Source organism: Varroa destructor, unplaced genomic scaffold, assembly GCF_002443255.2.
Source record: "Varroa destructor unplaced genomic scaffold, Vdes_3.0 BEIS01000001.1, whole genome shotgun sequence".
NCBI lineage: Eukaryota > Metazoa > Arthropoda > Arachnida > Mesostigmata > Varroidae > Varroa > Varroa destructor.
This window is the reverse complement of record NW_019211454.1, coordinates 18,078,991-18,099,598: the sequence shown is the minus strand read 5'-3', so window position 1 is coordinate 18,099,598 and position 20,608 is coordinate 18,078,991. Positions and strand designations below refer to the sequence as shown.

The 20,608-nt window shown below is 42.8% G+C and overlaps 2 protein-coding genes and 1 long non-coding RNA gene across 10 annotated transcripts in view; 2 read left to right on the top strand and 1 right to left on the bottom strand.

Annotated features, from left to right (window-relative positions):
* The first annotated feature begins 1,158 nt into the window (after positions 1–1,158).
* Positions 1,159–6,640, top strand: LOC147758335 (uncharacterized). 2 transcript variants are annotated; one of them, XR_015318573.1, is made up of 5 exons: positions 1,159–1,901; positions 2,433–2,657; positions 2,926–3,083; positions 3,334–3,468; positions 6,275–6,640. It is a non-coding gene; the product is annotated as an uncharacterized LOC147758335 (long non-coding RNA). The 2 variants fall into 2 exon arrangements; XR_015318572.1 differs by having other exon boundaries at positions 2,916–3,083.
* Positions 6,641–12,832: 6,192 nt separating this feature from the next.
* LOC111243364 (uncharacterized) overlaps positions 12,833–20,608 on the bottom strand; it is a 40,268-nt gene continuing 32,492 nt past the window's right edge. The window contains exons 1-4 of the transcript XR_015329420.1: positions 17,605–18,560; positions 16,885–16,993; positions 14,989–15,503; positions 12,833–14,474 (exon numbers count right to left, since the gene is read on the bottom strand). The gene's annotated coding sequence lies outside the window, so the exon portion shown is untranslated. Of the gene's footprint in view, positions 14,475–14,988; positions 15,504–16,884; positions 16,994–17,604 lie in introns of the transcript that reaches the window.
* dtn (transmembrane protein 132C dtn) overlaps positions 18,674–20,608 on the top strand; it is a 97,201-nt gene continuing 95,266 nt past the window's right edge. For 4 of the 7 annotated variants that reach the window (XR_015329374.1, XR_015329364.1, XR_015329377.1 and 1 more), the window contains exon 1: positions 19,374–20,166. The gene's annotated coding sequence lies outside the window, so the exon portion shown is untranslated. Of the gene's footprint in view, positions 20,167–20,608 lie in introns of all 7 variants that reach the window. The other 3 variants (XM_086991582.1, XM_022788773.2, XM_086991584.1) reach the window with 2 other exon arrangements.

The following is a 20,608-nucleotide window of genomic DNA, read 5'->3' as shown; positions in this document are numbered from 1 at the left end:
ATAAAGGGCTATTACAGTCGCTGTAGTAGGATCTACTGCTACCCGTTGAAGATACCAACATCAACAAGAGTAGTGTTAACTATAACCGTAGCTGTTGTTTGTTATTTTGTTTGGACGCACGCATCGAATCGATCGTATGTATCGACGAACGCATCACATCACTGATAATTGAACGCCGTTTAACCCCACCATTCTTCATCGTTGTTTCTCCTGATGTCTGTGTGTATTTGTCTGTTGGTCTATGTTCGCTTGATTATCACATCAGCTCGACGCGGCGCGTCTTGTCGTGTCGCGCTCCGTTCTATCCGATTAACTGACGGTCCCTCAGGTTGTTTTGGAGCAAACAGCGTTAGTCCGATGCGCGCGCTCCCGCTGTCCACTAGCTTTTGCTGCTCCAAGCATTGACAACTGCCAGACCGCCAACAACAGCTTTAGCTACGACCGGTCATCCAGCAAGAACAGACTATGCTGTTTTTAACCACGATTGCTCGCTAGCTAGGGCGAGCCACCGAACAAGACGATCCCTTCTAACCGGCTCTCCAAGCTGCACACAACAACAGCCAACAAACAGCGAGTGGAGAGGACACGTAGTAGTGGAAAGGACCATCTGTGATGGTGATGGTAACAGAGCCTACGGCGGCGCCTGCAGTAGAAAAAACTGCCATGTAAGTACGGCCCCAGTCAGTGATGATAGAATTTGATGGTAATGATGACCTAACTCTTCTCTTGTTTGAATCCCTGCTATTTTGTCCATGTGGGATGTACACGACTGACGGAAACTTTCTATCAACACTCCGTAAAGGGGATGCGAATGCTGTCTACTTATGTCTGTATCTACAGCGAGTGGTTGGGTCGTGTCATTTGCCGGGCTGAACAGCCCTGTAGATGTGGCGTGAGAATTTACCGATCAAGCCGTCTATGTCAACGTAGAAGAGGGCATTCGTCACGTCGTATTACTAGCAGACGCGGTAGGGCTAGCATACGCAAGGGGTCGTCGCTTGACCTACGGTAACAAGCGCGCGGCAGCCGCAGCAGGTGAGAGTTGCCTGCTGAAGGAACTAACGGGAGAGAGAAGGCGAGGGTAAGAGAGAAATTATAGTGAGAGGGGTACTGAAAAAGTACATGGGAAAAAGAAACCACTATAAAGCTTCAGCCACGCAACAGGGAAGTATTTATGCAACTGAGAAAGACAGCAATGCTGCTGTGTTAAACGTAACGACCCTAGCGGCCTCGACCGCTCGCTGTCGTGGGGGCAGTTTTGGTGTGGCGGCATCTGTCAGTCGTAGCTGTATTTCGAACTGCTGAAGACGAAAAAATAATGGTCGTAGCAATATCGCAACCGTTAATGATAATTGTGCTGGTGATGGTGGTTCTGTTTCTATTGCTCGAATCTTGTATCGCGTGGGTCTTTATTGCTTGAGTCACCTTGCTTTGCCCGACGGCCTTGAGGCAAGTTGCAGTCGCCCGGAAGCAGTCATTGTCACGTAACTCTCACCGGACATGCGCTTTACTTCTCGGAACGGTCAGAATAGCTAAGGGGAGCTAGGCAACCCTCAAAGTGCCAAGAGGACCAACGGCAAAGGTTGAACTATGACGTCAGAGGACGTGGTTACGAGATGGCAACCAAAAAAAGCAAGAAATAATATGAAGGTACAAGTTGAAGCACAACTGCCTCAAAGCAACGAATAGAGGCATGTGCTAAGAAGCCTCTTTCCTATGATTGAATATCCGCAAAAGACTCTATACAAGCGAAGACTCGTTTGACAGCAGAGATAAGTGCCGGGGATCGAGGAAATAAGAGGATGACCTGGCGAAACGGGCTGCACATGCAATATATAGGTCCAACTGCTGTATCCGTTCGTGAATGCGATCATTGGAAGACAGTTTTAAGTCTATGGAAGGTAGATAGATGTTGATGCATCTTATCGGAGAGAATATAAAGCGGATATTTTATTAAACAATTATATAAATAGTGTTGTCTCTCTGGACGTGTTCGAGTAAATGATTACTCTTGTCTTCTTGCCTGTCCTCATTTTAAATGAGGAAATAATCTTTTTTCCTTTTCTGTTAGTCCCTTAGGAATTTTTAGGATTCGACTTTTCGAGCTAATACAGGGTACATAATAAACGTCAAAGTTGGGAAATCATCCCATAGCGATATGCCGTGGACAGTTGAGCCACTCGTAGGTTAAAAAGGGTCGTTTTGGTAAGAATAAGTGTAAAGAGAATTACGTTTTCTGTTCTCTCATTGATCAGACAAGCATTTTCATATGATATAAGACTTGAGTGCGGCATCATAGAATCGGTCGGTTAAGTTATCGGTTAAGTTAGAATCAGGAGGTGATTTGCAACTCCTTAAGGTGTCTCTATATCTGTGCAGTTCCGCTCTGTACTTGGTTAAATTCGGATCATTTTTTTCGGATTTGCTTCTAGCGTTCGAGTATTATTATGACTTGTTAAAGACCGACTCATCGAGCCGATACAACAGGAAGTTTAGCGAACGTCATCGACAAAAGTAACAAGAAAAGTTAACCCAATAAGTTCTTCAAGGGCTGCTTTAGCCTCTGGTCTAATAGTGGTTGACAACGCGTGGGTGAATGTTAGCATTGCAGCACTTCGAGAAATCTGCGTCGGCCGTATTTGGATCTCCTGAGTAAGGTAATATGGGATATAGGTGAAGTTATAAGGGACATAAATAATTGAATGCGGAGAATTCGACTATCCATTATTGTAAAGGAAAAATGGCAAAAACGAACACAAATTTCAGGTAGAGTAGATAATACTAATAATATAGTTTAATGCTAAACTGAGCAGGTTATGGTTCCTTAGTAACCCTCGCATTTAAAGACTATGGCAATTTCCCTGTTGTATGATGAGCAGAAGAGTTTTCTAAACATCAATTTTGACGCTTGGAAGTTTTTTTCAGTGAGCCGAGTATTCTCGTTGTAGAGAAGCGGGATTTCTGGCTCCTTCCTTAAAGGCCGTTCTACTCAAGATAGGAAAATAATACTGGATGATACCAACCTACATCGATTTCCGTAGACATTATCCTCTGAGGGAAATCTTCATATGAACCTATCAAAAGTTGGTCACTTCGTTGTTCTTAAATGAAAAGTTTTCCGTATGATATAGCGACAATCGAAGTTCATATATAAACGTTATATATATATATTCGAACACAAAGGACAGTATTAAGCCACGTATGCCCGCAGGACCCCGTGGTCACAATAGCCATAGCAATAGCAACGACAGTTCTAATTCTTGAGCATCCGCCGCTACTTCATCTATTAATAATAATAATAATTTAGGGCATGTTTTTGACATCTCGTCTAAGGGTATGTGCAGTAACAGCAGGAAAATAGTCGATGGTCAAATCAACGAACCGAAGCAAAGGATGCAGAGAAAATTAGCAAAGTAATACATGAGAACTGGGGCAACTAAGGAGCGACAATAGTTCACAAGGATTTCGGTGAGTACAAATGGCCTTGACAATACGGTGACTAAAGGTGGAAATATTAGGGGCTTCGAAAAAGAGCCTTTTTAAGAGGCACCGTTTGGGATGAGAAGATTAAAAGCAACAATGAGAGCTATAGAGTGAATAGAGGAGCCGTTAGGAGATCGATGTTGGCTCATGTTGGCCTTTGGATGCACTGGTCGATGTTTGCTCCGCTCCCATCCTATTGCGGTCACCCTAACTCAGGACAGACTCACAGGAAACTCAGCAGAGAACGGTATTAGAAAAAGTGACTCCCACCTGAATGTGGAACATCAGAATCAAGAAAATCCTTGATAAGACCCATTGCTTTTAAATATCAAGAGCAACTACACGCGCGGGTAACGTTCTTAACGCTTTTATAGTTAGCACTCGTTCGTAGTCGGGGCAGCCTTCGCTGTTCTTTCGAGCGCTTCTGTTCGTGAAATACGGTAGCAATCCACCAAAAAGCAATATCCCCTGGAACAGGCCGTCGTTGACCCAACCCGGGAAAGTCGTCAGGAATCGCGCTCTTGATTTATGAAGCGAGTTCTAAGAAACACCGGCAACAGCAACAGCAGTCGCAGCTACGAGCCTGGTAGTGGGCCTCACTGATAGATAGCTAACAATATAGAACGTTATGTAGACCGATGGCGTGTGATTACTGCTTTATTCGTCCCTGATCTACTGTTAACGAGACGAACACAGCGAAAAGGTCTAAATCATCAGCTTTTGTGCACCGGCTTCTACTGGTTTCTGTGTAGGCCCGTTGAACAGGCGCCATAGAGAGGCTCGTTGGAGTCTTTTCAATTCTTCGGATTCGTTGGAGCGAGTATGTGCACTCATGTAAGCCTGACCGTAAGACGTTGCCTGCAGTGGCCAATAGGTGACTGGTTCATTGCAACGAATTTAACGCAAAAGAAATCTATAGATCAGATTTTTCCGACGCAGACATTCTGGCTGTGGCCATACTCGCTGATAAATGCTGTACGGTGCCTCGACCTTCTTGACCCAGGCTCGAGTGTTAAAGGAACTGAACGTTAAAGCAAAGATGGACGTCAGTTGAAAGCCTTATGCTGCAAGCGAAGGTTTCTTACAGATTCAGTTTGCGTGAAGTCTGCAGGATGTTGGTATTAAAGTAGGCAGGAAGCAGGGTAGCCGCAAAACGTAATTAGCTGCATATACGACGGGAAGAAATAATCTTGGGATTGGAAGGGATTTTACGTTGACATAATGTTGTCATTGAATACAGGATTTAGGCTAACTGATTTAGACAAAAACGCGCTGATAATCTAGTAAGTTGGGATTGAGGGTCTAGAATATAGCACAAACACCATGCTGTTTTACTTCAAATCTAATATTCTATAACTTTTATAGATAAAGTTGAAATTAAACCGCTACCTTGAACATAAGTCCTTGAAGATTAATCTGAAATTTACTTTATATAGCATGAGCTTCTGCTATATACAGAAGTGGCTAAACCTAATTTTGGCTGACTCTTACTTTTTTTTTTATTTAACTACGTTAAACCTGTGACTTCTAATCTAATGTATAGAAATGAAGTGCATCTCTTCAGATAACTGTTTCCCTAATTGAAATGAGATGAGATTACATCTGATTTCGAACACGTTCCTCTAAACATGGGTTCTTAGGTTTTTCAGACGAACACGTTACTACCGCCTTCTCACGGAAACTGCTGCTTCTACTATAATTTAAATGGAAAAACATGGTTTGACACTTTTGGAAGATATCGATACACTCATATGATATACACGTACCCCAAATGATATACTTACGTTAATTAGTTTCAAAAGATATTGACTAGATATTTAGAAATTAACTTCCGTCAAATTAACGAAGTACAACAATCATACGTCTTTAACGCTAGCGAATTTAAGTGCAGCATTACCATTGAAAAAGTACGTTGTTTATCACTCTCTGATGATCTTGGATCCTTATGAAAACCAAGTAAAGTACCTTAGCGCTACCCAAACTAGAGGGTGGAGAACTACACAACTGTTAGCTACAGAACTACGGGAACTACAGGTAGTTATCAATGATTATAAGTTAAGTTAGCAATAATTTAATAGCCACCAGAAATGGTGTATTTTTGGCCAGACAGTAACTTCGTGCAAAATTCATAAACGTGATAACTGGACTAAGATTAAGGTCATTTAGTGAGCTAGATTGAACATGGACATACGGTTCGTTTCGAAACCTTACTTAACTAATGCTGTATTGAATTCATTTACCACGGACAAGTTACAAGATACTCACACTAGAACAAAAGAGAGCAACCAATCGGTTGTATTCAAAGGTAGAGAAGGAAGAGGCTGCAATTCTACTTGCGAACAGGTCTCAAGACCCTCGCCGAAGGCCAAATAACCTTTTTTCAGAAATTGTGAGGCTATTTTCTTATAAAACTCTGAACTCTGAGTTTTTGGCATTACGCAAAGTTCCTTCTGCGAAAACTGGCTACTGTAGCTCGTTTTAGTGAAGACGGTTCGCGCCGTTTCTTTGAATTAAATATGTCGCTCCTTCCTATCGATTCATCGTGTTTTTTGATCTGTCAAGGCTAGGACCAATTATGTTCTTTCAGATGTCCGTTGCCTGAGATCGTTAGGTAAGAAATGCCATTGTCAAAAATTCTCGCTTCGCACTAATCGTAGTGATTTATTTATTGACTTTCGTCTCACAGTAGATACTTTTACCTTTAGAAGCAATTGGTCTGTGTATTCGTTTGTGAAACATCCGAAGACCCAACGATGAGGGCTTTATATATCTAATCAATTGTCTTTTTCAGTATTATTGAAGCAGGTATAAATAAACGAGATAGCGGATTGGTCGAATGTCGCTTTCGGAAACAGCTATATATACATATGGATTGGGCCAAACGAAGAGATTACTAGCGACATGCTGAAGGAAACGGCATTAGATACTACTACTTATAGTATTTTCGTAGCATATCAATAGCTAGAATGAGATTTATGACAATCCTCGTTTTTTGGTCATACAATAAAGTCCTTGAAAATTTTCTCTTAATATATTTTCAAGCGTACCAATAGTCTGCGGCTTTCAATCAATGTTTCGATGATAGTGTGAATTTTACCTTATATTCTGACACGACCCGTTAAAATGCATACAGGTTGATATATATTCCATTGTGGTAGTGTGAAGATCCTTTTCGTTGAGTGGCCTCATCCGCAGTGTCATAATGACCAACGGATCAGAGGAGAATAGCCGGGAAGATGACAAATCGCAGAAGCGAATGTCAACGCTAGGGCTACTGAAAAGGTGCAAGCATCAGACGAGAAGACTGCTATGTTAGGCCGTCTTCCATTGCCACTGGGCCCGCAGAGACCTTCGAATGCGCGTGCATAAAAAGGAGGTTATTGCGCTCGTGTTGACCTTAATTACAGGCTACCATCAACATTAAGAAGCACTGCTTCTTCCTCCGATTTAACGTAATTTATCCGGGTTAGAGAACTCTTAGAAGCTGAGACGATCCCAGGAGAAACGGTTAGAAACAATACATATAAGTTTCCCGTCCAAGAAACCTTACGGGACTTTCACCTTTACCTATGATTTTTTAAACATGGGGAACAACTACATTATACGATAGTGGCTCCGTGGGCGGCGTACTTAATGCGATTATGTTTAATAGTCCTCTAATAGTCGGAGCAGCTTTTGCTTTGTTTTTGAGATGCTCGACTCCCGTTTGCAGGACACGGAAGAAGCGCGTAAACGACTGCAACAGCCCCTGGAACGGACCATCTTCAATCCCATCGGCCGTCAGCACAAGCCACGCGTTGGGTTTCTGAAGAGATCATTCAGCAACCATTGCACCAGCAGCAAAAAGGCCGATGAGACCTGCCACCAGACTTATGTCCCAGCTAAACTACTAATTAGCGAAGTGGAGTAGAGCGATCTGACCGTAGCTTTAGCCGGCCTTGATCCCTTTTGCCATCAGTCGAAGTAAAACGAAGGCGCTAATTCGCTATTCCGCCGGCTTCTGTGCAAGTTTACTGCTAAGAATATCGTTGACCTTTATTGACCTGCTTTGGTTCGCTAAACAATGCTTTTGTAAAACCCATAGATCAAATAGCATCTTCCATTAAATGCGCGATGACTTTTAGGTCAAATAAGCCTATTGTTCATCAGATAAGATCATCTGGAGTACGAAAAGAACACCGACTCTGTTGTTTACAATATGGCGGATTGAGTCGTTTATTATTAAGAGCAACTTTTCGTTTCCACAAATATACTATGGCCTCCCCGCTTATCAATACTTAGTTAATGAAAGGGAATACTCAGTGGGTTATTTGGTCGTCATAATAAGCTACAATTACTACAACGAGCTACCTAACTTAACAGACAAACAATGCAGGGGTTGCACCCCGTCAAGATTCGAATGATTCGTCATGACGGCTATGACGTTCTCGAGAAGCGATAGTGAAGGTCGTCTTTCGATAAAACGCGCCATCCAAAGTGAGGGCATTTGGTATTTATCCGCGGCCAACACCGCCTGACATATGTGACTTAAAATTGCACAGGATTAGCATGGTTAACATCTAAGTAAATTGCAAATCAAATTATAGAAGGGTCGGAGTCTGTTTACGAGGTAGACGAGTTAAAGATTAGGCATCCTTTTAAAATACGTGAGAATAGAGTAATAATGATTGGAATATTCGCTCGCTGATTCCTGTTGTTCTCATTGCTAACTCAATAGGACAAAACAATATGTTTAATTTAAGATAAAGACGCCTGACCTTTTTTTTTGGATGCAGGTTTAATGCCCATGCCGAACCTTAAATTTACTAAAATGCCTCTACGTAAATTAGCGCTCATTAGTAATATGATTATTTGGACGGCTATGTGGTAGTCGTGCTATAAAAAAAAAAAAAGATCTACCCTTATATAATTTTTTTCAGTTGTCATATTTTAAATAACTTCTCTATATATCAGTCTAGTTGCCCCTTTTTCTCATCCTGTTAATTTATATCGTGGCTGAAGTAATAGCAGTAAGCTACCGAGGTATTCGACGGAGTGCATTGCCGGTGTCAGTGTCTGATATATGTGTAGACTTATGTTACGATACACATACAGAGCCCATGTGACTGTGACTATTTATCTCATTTCTCATCATTTCTGTTAGCGTCTGAGTCCACCCCTTAATTTCCATCTGTTACGCGAGGTCTTCATCTCAACTCATACCTCAAAGCATCTCACCAAGTTACGACGTGCTCGAATGCTGTTTGCGGTGTAGGGGCGAACTTTATCCAAGCATCTGGAGCCTTCATTGGCAAAATAACGGTAAACTTATATCCCACATATTCTACGCCCCGTTATAATCCTTATTGCCGTCGCCATTGGTAGCTGACAGCTTTAATGAAATGCATCTACACTGTCGTACATTACCATAGCCTATGATAATGATAGCCAAACCCGTGCTCCACTTTTGAACGCATGCGCGCAAAGTTCGTGAGAATATAGACGTGAAATAACAAAGAAATGAGGGGTATTGGCTAAAAGGACCGTCTGGGTGAACGCAGCAGCGAGGCTGTCTGGCCTCTCCGAGAAAACAAACTACCCAAAGACAGGCAATGAATAGGGCGGTGTTTGCGTTTTCAGTTGAAGAACGACAACGGAAGCAAATGTAAAAACCGTTCTGTCGAAGTTTTCCTTCATGTACAAGCCGTCCACTAGACAACGACGCGTTTCGAAGCGTTTGAACAGTGCTATCGAGATGCGGAAAATAATTGAACGTTACCCGTAGTTCCGGTCTCTCTGCGGTGATGTATCGTTTGAATAATAAATACAGTAGAAGACAAATGTGGAACACTTCAAGAAGCCTCAAAAACGATTTTCTATCTATAGCTACGCGTTTTAACATAGGTTTAACACTACATCACTGAATATTGACGCTACGAATTTCTGCAAGCGATAAAGCTCAATACAAATTAAATTTTAGTTGTATATATATATATATATATATCTATTTTTTTTTTTAGTAGAAACTACTCGATATCAACATAAGATCTTTCCTCGTAATCACAAACCACCAGCCTTTCAAACTCCAATTAGTTTTGAAGATTTATTAGTTACCCTTTACCCCATCTACGTCCAATACAGTATGCTTATTACAAATCACCTTCTGTACAACAACTAGGAACAGCTAGTGAATTAGGCACCCAAAGAGTCTATGAAATTCACTTACATCACGCCCGTGTCCTACTCGGCGAGCTGCACCGCACCTGCTTGCTTGTTTCACTCATGTACTAGTATATACTAAGTGATAGAATAGTCTGTTAGGTATATCTATGAACCTAAACAGCATCCCTCTAGTGCAACTAAAAGAAAACTTTTTGGGACTTTTTGGGACGCGCCAAACGTTATCAGAAGTTAGCTGTACATTAGTCCTATATGCCATTACGTCGATTGACTACAGTGACGTGTTTCACCATTGCTAAAGGTAGTGCCGACACAAGTAACTTGTACAGCCTTTTCCATTACTATTAGTGCACCGCCCATAGTCTGTGGTCCGTTGGTTATTCAACCCTAAAAGGCGCGGCGAAAGTGGGCCACCTCTTATCATAGAATTGCAAACGCAAGATGCAATCTGCAGCGGCGCGTTTCCTGTTCACATTCAGGGCTGCCAAAACCTCTGTCTTATGCTTTCCGACTAACACAAGCACTTCCACCTCATCTCCTCTCGATCATAGGGAAGAAGTTCAACCCCAACCTGAAAGTATTGAAGGGAGTCAAACAGAGACGGCATTACCGTCCAACTTTTCATGGTGCACCTTCATTGCAATCATCTCTGCCCTCCCTTTTGAGAGTCCCAGTGAACTCTCCACCTACCATTCTACGTCACCTAAGCCAATTCCGAAACTACCCGAATTCCATACAAGCCCTGACTCCCATCCCATGTCACCATTGCTTACTGCCTAACCTGTAAGACGCAAATCGAAGGCGTGGCACCGAAGCCAAGCTGACCTGGTCAGAAGCAGCACTGCGCATTGCCAGTTCCCTGCGAACCGTTTAATGTTCCTGTGCGACTCGCGGTGGTTCGAGGGTAGAAGAAAGAGTTACAGAGTGGATTCCGCTTTGTGCCATTGTCATTGTGAGCGCCACCTCGACTGTTGAGCGTAGCGAATTCCCAAAAGGTACACAGGAAGAGAGCGGGCAAGTGCCTATTTATTCGTTGCCCTTCTAGGTTTAAAGGCAATGTCTTGTTTAGACAGGGAGGAGAGTATGCGCTGTGTTCGAAAGCAATAAGTCAACTTTTGGGGTCAGATGACTTTACTGTGGAGACGGCCCGTGGCTATGCCATAATCCTTTTAGGGTTTACATTACATACAAAACCAATGCTGGTGACTTTTGTGGGTCCTCATGATAGAATCGGCCTCAAACCGCGTGTGCTTCTAGCTGGTATGTACACGTCGGCTTTAGGTCTACGGTTTTATCGACGACTTGATTGAACGCTCAAATGGCAGAAGTTTTTAAATGAAATCAAGTATGCCACAGAAAGACCGCTCGAAACTGTGCATGCAGCACGCACAGAGCGTGTCAAGAAGAAGCCATGCGTGCGCCGTGATGTCCTTGCACATAGATTTCCATTTGCTACCGGTGAGCGGGCTGTATTTTCTTTATATCTTCGTTCTCTCCTAGATGTTCAAGTGACTCTAGGGTTTATGGGCGTCTAAACTATTTTTTTGCTCAAGCTCTGAGGGCGGAATAGCGTCTCCTTTCGTCCATTCGTTCACGCCGCTCGTATGTGTTTTCTGGCTGAGAGTTTAAGGAAAATTCAATGAAAACGGCAAACAGCGCGGAAAGTCCTCTAAATGCACAGCACAAAAGAAAGTCTCTGTCGGGGTTTTTCTATTGACTATTGGTTGTTACCTATCTTACCTTTCTGACCCGCCCTAACTTCTGCCCAGTTTGTCATTGTATGCGTTTAAACGCCCTCATCAGCATTGCAGGGGGTGTCTAATGTTTGGTTTCGTGCGCCACGCGTACTTTGGCGACCAGAAGGCATCGTACAGGGTTAATTAGCATCGTATCAGGCTATATGCCCACACGTTCGATGACATACTGTTTCATTTTATTTAGAATAATTTGAATCAATTACTCGAGTCGTTCCAAAAGTCTTAGGTGTTATATTAATAAGGTCGTTAAAAGCTGTAGTATTATTTGTAATTGCCTTTGATTAACCCCTGATCATAAAGCAGGTTCAAAGAAAGGCAGCTAGACATTTTTTCGATTTCCGTCCTCCAATTAGACAGATAGATTAGATAATATAGACAGAAACTCTATAGGGATAGATAATCATTACCTTGGATTTCGAAATTATGACCTACAGTTAATCTCTGTCTCCTCGCACTGCCCTGTAGAGGATCGTATATTGTAGGTACGACCGAGTCACTATTTAGAACCACATCTGTAACGCACCCAGCGCGAACTGAGTAAATCGCCACAGCAGACAAGCACCCACGGCCAAAATCTCATTTCAACAGGGATTACGTAGCACTTACTATGTTCCTCCACCCAGGTTTCCTCCATCTTTCATCATCGTCAACTGTGCCAGTTCATCCGTTTGTGTTTACCCTATTTTCGAATTCTTCTACTGCCAAAAAAGACGCAAATCAACCTATCCTATTCTATCAACCTATCTGGAGAGTATTATAAGAGTGTCGCCGTACAGCCGATCAAGTCGAAGATCCGTAGCAATTATAATCAGTAGATCAAAAAGTTGGCTTTTGTTTTCTGGTTGTAGGGTTCCGACTTTTGCTGCTGGCTCTAATGTGTCTCCTCCGATTTTTTATTGCGCTTTTTGTATATCTATTCTGAACAAGAATATAGCGTAGTGTTTGTTCTGTAGCCACCTTTACTTTTATCTTCTTAAGAGTCGACCTGCACAAGTCAGTAAGAGTCTGGTATATAAATTCGCTGGGAAAGATTGCGGGACATCTGACTGACTTCAGATGATCTTGATCCGTTGTTAGTTTGTTTATATTTGCTCATGACACAAATAAATTCATTGTTTTTGTTGAACCGGGTATGTTGAAGTGCCTTAGCTAAAAGAGAACTTAAAGAGAAACTATACTCACTTTCCATTGGAGATAAAAATTTTGAACTGTTCGTCGTACATGTTGACTCCAGAAATACATAGTAATTTCTTGATAAATATGTAACTTACCGATTTTTTCATTAGCTAATTATATTGAAACAAATAAAACTTTCATCGGCTTATTTGCCTCATATAAAATGATACATTTGCGGGCAACAATGAACAACACAAATTACATTTCTAAAAGCTGCAAATACTTACTAAAGTATCTCAAAAGAAATTTTATGCATATTTATTTGCAAGGTAATTGTTACTCTGCGCTTCTAAAAACATTGATTTTCACCCTTCTCAAGATAAAATTTGCCCCGAAATATTATTTTCAATTGCAAGCCCAACATTACAGTGAATACTCCTTACTAGCGACACTGCCATTAACAGCACATCGTCAAGGTTGCTCTTAACATCGAGCAACTTTACAAGCTCCTCCCAACAAAACGGCCTTCAGTCGCACTTTCATATCCGCGTATAGTGGAACGCCCCGATCCCATCGGCATTTGACTATGAGCGCGGAGTCATTACCAGCAAGGAATCCAACGGCGACAAAGAAGACGACGTCTACCGGTCCCATTGCCATAAAGCATTTCCTGCTAATTCCCTCGCGCGTCAACATCTCAAGAAGAGCGTTAAAGATAGCAGTGGGCGAAACCATCAACAACGACTGCTAAGCGACTGACTGGCGAAGGCCTAGGACGGGCTTAAGAAGTGCTTGAAAAACAACGATAGATGTCAGATGATTCCGCAGAGGCCATACGAAGACGGGGGCACTTGCGCGATAGTCGGCGGCGACCTCGAGGTCCTTCACTTCCGTAGTAGACAAATGATTTTTTTTATCGTAGTTTTCTCTCTCCTCTTTTAGCTCTCTCTTTTTCGTTTTGATCCATCGACCTTTTTTGTGGCGGTGAGATGCGTCTCTCCGTCGACCCATGCTTGTGTCTGTACTGGGACAGGCCCGAGTGAATCATCAGCCGCATTGTGGGTTTGATAGGACTTCAACGGTTACGCTGTCCTATCATCCTGTTCGTCTTTTCAAAGATTCCGTGATGTCTGAACGTGATGATCTTGTCCTGCAGCAGCTGATCGTGGCCTGCTGGGAGCTCTTTCTACTCGTACTCCATAAAAGTGCTATATGCACAAGGGTGGAAGTGGGCGAAGACTATTCACAGAAGGGGCACTTAACTACCTGAAGACACGAGTTTCTGAATTGAATTGAAGAAGACACAGATCGCGAAAGACAAGAAAGAAGCGGAGGTAGTGAAAATTCTGGCGACCGTGCGTAGGACATGCTCGTGTGCGAATCTTTACGGTGTAAGTCGTAACGCCTAGTGGAAGTACGACCATATAACATGGCAAGTATTATTGCCAAGACAGATACTATTATTACATGTTAAAAATGTGTATCAATCGTGAAACCGACAAAGCAAATCAAACACTGATCGACGGCCGATTTCGTAGAAAAATAATGCGAATGACACAAGTGTTGGCTGTTTCAACATCTTTCGCATTCGATAGGCTCATGATTTTTGCAACGGTCGGGTTTTATCATACCCGAACGTTTATCGGACATCACAACATTTCGCGCCTAATTTCGCAGGCCAAAAAATTTACCACTGAAGCATCCAAATCATGAATTTTTTTTCGACTTAGTCAAAGAAGAGACTGTTAAAGAAACAAGAGCTTTACTGATGGTAACTGCCCCACACATCAGCAAAAGATATCGGGTATAGTACTCTAAAAATGTACAAAAATGTTAAAGTATGCACATAACGATCTAGCGCGTTTTATCGTCAACGTTCCAGTTTAACAGCGTTGAAGACCCACTGAGTCTCAAAGTAGATCTATACCGTCGTAGCTTCACTACAGCGGCGCAATCAACCTGTAACCGAAATCCGTCAGTTAATAACTATATACGATTACAATTTTTGTCAAAAATTGATTTTACGACAAAAGCAGAAAATATTTCTTAGAGAAGGACAATCTAATGAATATATAAAATAGCAAAAAAATACCTTGATACTGTCTACCTATATATCGTATAGAATCCTGTGTATTTAACTCTACGGGCAAGCCAAGAATCGATGAGACCTTCATTCAGGCAAGCTTGACCATGGGTTTTAAAATTGAAAAAAAAAAAACTCGGTTTTGAAAGGAGCAGCAAGCGTCTCATTCTGATAACAACACATCTTTTGGGGCGACTGTAGGCCTTTCTCTGAACGCTGATAAGTAGATAATGAATGTTAATCGTATATATTCATTATTTATCTATAGAATGTTCGAGATAAACGATAGATGGTCAAAGCGATTTGCGAGTGGCGTTCTTTGGAATCAGAGAATATTATCTCCTTCTGCGTAATCATGAATCCGCTATGCCGCAACGAAGAACCACTTGCCTTAGCAATCCTGCTGTCTCAACGAAGGCCTTCGATGAGCCTATGATTCACTTGTGCTTCTGTCTTCTGTGAACATACTGAGAGCCTTGCTTAGAACTGCATAATCGCTCTAAACCATCTGCTTTTGATTCGAAGGGACGAGCGCATCCTACTTCGAATAGCTGCTTCCTAGGTTAGGTTTCGACTACATAGCTGCCACTACGGTCACCGCTACAACACTGCCTTTAAAGGCTGAACCACTAGTAAAGTCAGACTACGGGATAATTTCATTTGCTTCTCCTTGCAACGTAATTTTCATTATTTACTCGTCTAATCAGTTATTTGACGAAAGAACAATGATAACTTGGGGAATTCTGATCTAACATAACTTTTTCTGCTCGTCAAGGCAGCAGTGGTAGGTGAGCACAGTTCCCAGATGGTTTTGTTGTCGTTAACGTTCCCAAATTCAACAGAAGAGTTGAATACTACCTGCCATGGTTGACGGTATACGTTGGACGGTAGGTTGAACGGTTTGCCTGCGAAAAACATATATATACCTGATGACTTTGCACGAGAATTACAATGGCCCGTTAATTTTCTATTATAGAACCATCTCAACAATGAATAGGTGTACAAGAGGAAGTACTGTGTTATGTTTTGCATTTATGCTCGAAAGCACCGTTTAGCTTACTTGTATTATTATATATTTATTTAAAAAAAAGAAAAAGTATTTCTTTCTGCTAGTGTTTTTCTTCTCTCTTTTTGTACAATAATTGACAGTATGCTTCGATATATAGGACCAGGAGAGGGAACATGCTACTTTTCCAACGTTGCCTTAGGTGCTCAAGCGATGTTGCTTGTCGGTCAAGGTTATCATCATTGTCTGACAATGATAATAACTTTAGCCGTGCTAAGTTAAAGCATTCTTAATGACAAGCAGGAATGTTACCATTTGAACCCTAGGATAGGGCGAGTGATGACAGCTCTAAGGGTCCATCCATTTCGAATTTCACGAATAAAATTTCGTTACGATAAAGGATATAAAAAAAATAAAGATTTGACACGATAACACAGATGCACAAACTCGAAAAAGGCAGCGGCCTGCTTAGCGCAACATAAATTAATTGGGAGAAATTGGGCCGAAAAACTGGGCTTGGCTGGAGATCTGGTTATACACGTGCTAATTTGAAGTTCCCAGATTATCCTAACTGTGTCGTTGGTTCAGCTCAAAATTCTGAAAGACCACCCAGTTAGTTGCTAGGGGGCCAAGTTAACCAGTGAGAGGATAAACTACTGGATTATATTTTATCGTGTGCCCCGCAAGCCATGTATCTATAGCCGACAAGTTTTTGCCTGGCTCATATGAATGAATCGACATTGCAACGGCTAGCTTCCAGACTAGAACGAGCCAAGACCCGGTTTGACGTAAGGTAAGCCTCATGATTCGCCTAGCTTCTAGCGTTCGAACGGAAGTGGTTCCATTCTTTTCTATGGGGCATATTCATTTAAAGGGCGAAGCCTACTCGGCTGGAGTTTTTCATTAAAAATGTAACAACTAGTATTCATGCTGATATCTTAACTGAACTGCAGACCTTATTTAGCTGGCTTTGGGACAGCAAAGTTTCTTGGAAGTGGCGTTTATTATAACTTCCGAATAATTATGCTACGAATTTCTCCAGGTGTCGGATATATATACTAAAAAAAAAAAAAATGTCGACTTTTTCTGCCTCGGACGCCATATCTATGGTTGCATTTGCTCCCTCTTTAGCCAACTTTAAGGTGTTTTGAGTCATACATTTTCGCGTGTCATTTTCTCAGATTGTCGATAACGTCAAGGCGACTCGGAAGATAAATATGGCTCAATAGTAAGATAAGAAACTATCTAAATTCTGTTATACAAAAGAATGTAATATATACCACCACGTAGAAGTTTGGCTGGAAGCCAGCAGATTAATGGAAAATCCGTTCAGCACTTGTTGGCCCATATCCATGACGACGCGCAAGACCAATGGTGTCTCAGAGTAAGCTGACGAAAATTCGTTTATATATTAGTTATTCTCATCAAAAATGAAAATTCATTTGGTGTATAGTTAGCAAACACAGCTTACACGAAACATTGAATAAATAGGATTGCCTACGTTACTGCAAGTCTCTAACGTGCCATTAACCTTAACAGAATCTAACGCTGACAAAGTGAACTTAATTAAAAGAACGTCCGGTCAATCAAATGGTCATTAAGTGAGATAAGTTTATTTTTAGTTTAGACGACGCTCTGCTCCAATAGTTCTTCTCTCGCGCTAAACTTCGTGTCTGAGACAATGTCCTGCATCGTCATTTGTGCAGGCGATAGATACCATCCACTTCGGCCACAACACGACGATTCACGGGCCTGACAAGACGACACAATTCATATAGGCTGCCACACTTTATAGGACGTAATAGCCGAGAGGCCTGGAGTGGCTTGTCATCTTTGTTTCTCCATTAGTGGCGCTTAACCACCTGCAGCGTTCTCCTGGTCCGTTAGTCTTCCTGGGCCGACATACGGATACCCGATCGCACACATTGACAAACTATTTCTCTTGCCGGTCGATCACAAACTTACTGCTATCTATATTGATTCCAGTGACAAACATTTACCTTCTATTTGAGACGAGATAGATTACAACGAAACATCGATTAGGAGGACACACCACCATTGCTGAGCTTCATAGGTGTATTTCCCCTTCCATTCTGAACGGCAATATGTGCATATCCAGTTGATCCTAACCCAGATTTCGCATATGTACACGAAAACATCACAGAAAGTTTTTGTATACTAATTAGCTTGCCCTTCTAGTTCTTCTAAACTTGCCACCATTCACCACAGCGGTACACGGGATACGAAATAATCTACATCTGCGTCCGGTTCCAGCTCAGGCGGAACAAGCATCCGCATTTAGGCCACTGTGTCAGCTTGCCTTACAGATCAACAGTGCTAAACATTCAAGAAAAAAACCTTAAATTTCAGCCTAGTGAAGGAATGCGCAGTGTGGGCGCGAGCCTTGATCCTTGCGGTATCTCATTTTTAAATACCATTTTGTAAACAGCACCGTGGATTCACCAAAAATTTATGTCGACTTACGTAAAACTTCGCGCGGACACATACAGGGGAAGACGTACGTCTCTTGACAGGTAAAAGCCTTTATTTTACAGGTGTAAGAGCAGTGAAAGAGTATAAATGTAGTACAAATTAGAGTAAAGTTTAACGCATGAGCTTAACTGGATTAGGACAGAGAGCGCAGACGCGTTCACCCGCGCGAAGTTTTGCATGATTCGACATATCGATCTCTGTCTCATTTCTATTCTCTCCTTTCAAATGTATTAATCAAGTGCAACCAAATTATAAAAATATCGTTAGCAGTTTGTCCTTCAGCCTTCCAACTATTGACCAATATCGTCCATCAGCTACTGCCATTTTTTTCGCCGTTCCCAGTTTAGCCCGTTTCGTCTTACTGCAGACTCCGTCGCTCACCACAGATGGCGTTCGTGTCGCAGCGCCGTCACAGATGTCACGACGCGCCGGTGAGCACCAGCGATAGAGGGCCATTTCAATGCGATCTGCTCCGCCACTGCCGTCTGCCATTATAGCACATGCGCCAGGCACCGGTGACTGATGTCCGTGTGCGTCGCTGCGGACTGTGCCTCGCCATTCTGCTCCATGTTAATGAGCGAAGGAGAGTTCGCTCGTTTGCTCGCCGCTGGTGAACGCTGGTCGCGCCGTAGAATCAGCGCTCCATCCTTCCGTAGTCGGTACACAGCTCAGCCGACTCCGCCGGCTTTGTCTACGCATGTTGGCGGGACTCGCGCTGGCGTTAGCTCGTGGTGTTCGTCGTAGTGACTGGTGCTCCACGACCAAACTACAACTCGGATCACACGCAGACAGAGAGAGAAAGCGCATTGCCGAACGTCGTATAACGATCCCCGTTGACAGTCTTCGAACAATTCGACGTTCACCGTTCGTCAGTACAGCTGCTGCGGTGGCGGCCGAACAGCCCAACGTAGCACCAACGTAGTCAAACACACATATCCGTAAGCGGCGGGAGAGACCGGCAGATCTATTCAGTTGAGCTCAGTCCCGACTTCGCCCGATCCGATCAGGAGTCCCACCGCCCATCGTCGTTTGTCTATCGAAACCATCGCAGAACTGAAGAGGGGCTCTTTTGCTGCGGGTGAGGTGCATCAGACACCAGCGACTACTTCGGCCGGTTAGTTGGCGCTCGGCGTTTCGTTCCTCTCCGACTGTCCGGTCTTCAGCTGAAAGCTGGACTGTGCCTGGGCCGCTTAGTTCGCTCGCTCCTTCTATCGGTAACGATTTCTCGATCTGGCTGTTCGTTCGGTTCCAATCGTGCGTTGGATTCAAAAACGAACTACAAGGTAGGTACCGGGTCAGCAATCGCCGACGAAGTCAAGCTCGCTGAAGGCAGAAAGCTATCCACATTTCTGCCACGCTTTCAAAAAGTAGAATACTACAGCATTAGTTCAATACTAGGGGACAAAATGATGAAACAGTGTAGCGGTTCAATGTCATGTAGTCGCAAGCTCCATAAGGTGCGATCGTGTCTCTGCTCGCATTGAAATAACAACGACAAAACACGGCGTTTGCTGCGGTGACTAGAGGGCAAGGCTGGTCCCGTTAATTTAGGCAGCGGAATAAGCATTTCAGGCTTTGCTACTCAGATGAAGATTAGGTCAATTGTCCTATGCTCGAGTGAGTGGAGCCATCACATCATTGAGTTGATTTTAGTGGATGTGCACATTGAATGGCCAGGATGTAGACGCTAGCGCTAGAAACGAGTGCGGACGATGTGATTCGTCAGTGAATTGTTTTGTGACGATGTCCATGGGTATCGATGGCGAGACGTCGATGAGGTGCCGATAATTATCGCACCCCCATGGAACAGCGACGAAATCTTCAGATGCAGTGCTCCCTATATGCTTGGTGTCTGTATTTTATGTTCGTAAAAAAAACCGTCTCTGTTGTTACTGGTAACGATAACAACAACTGCAACTGCTGAAATAACAACAACAACAGTGTCGCTTGGATACCTCAGAGTGTTTGATTATATCTATCAGTGAACGTGAAGCAAAATTCAAGTCACCATCGACCGACTATCCAAACGTCTATGATTCGTCTGCTGCTACTAGACACTCCAGCGTAAGGTTAGGAAAAACCTGAAATACACCGTGTACAATCGAAGCGTGATAACAGTGCACTGCGATAATAAGTGCCTAGGCCCAATGCATCTATAGATGTGCCTATGAGATTTCTACCAATTTCAGGGTCCTGTGCTTCATGATGGACATTGTCCAATAGATCTATAAAATTGCACGTGGCCTACTGTTTGCCTTCAGCATCGTTAGACGTTATCGAAGCATTAGTAATACACAATTTGTTTCGAAGTTCACTTTCGAAGTTTGTTCGATGTTCAGAACATACTGCTTATATTCAAGTCATGTCACACACGGACTTCATTCAGCCGATGACCGTGATCAGTAAATTATGTGTATAATATAGCGCACTATTCTCTCCCACTTGCCAAATGTCTATCAGTGGGAGCGCGTCTGAAGTTGTTGTCGCCGCCGCCGCCGCCGCCTGTAAACG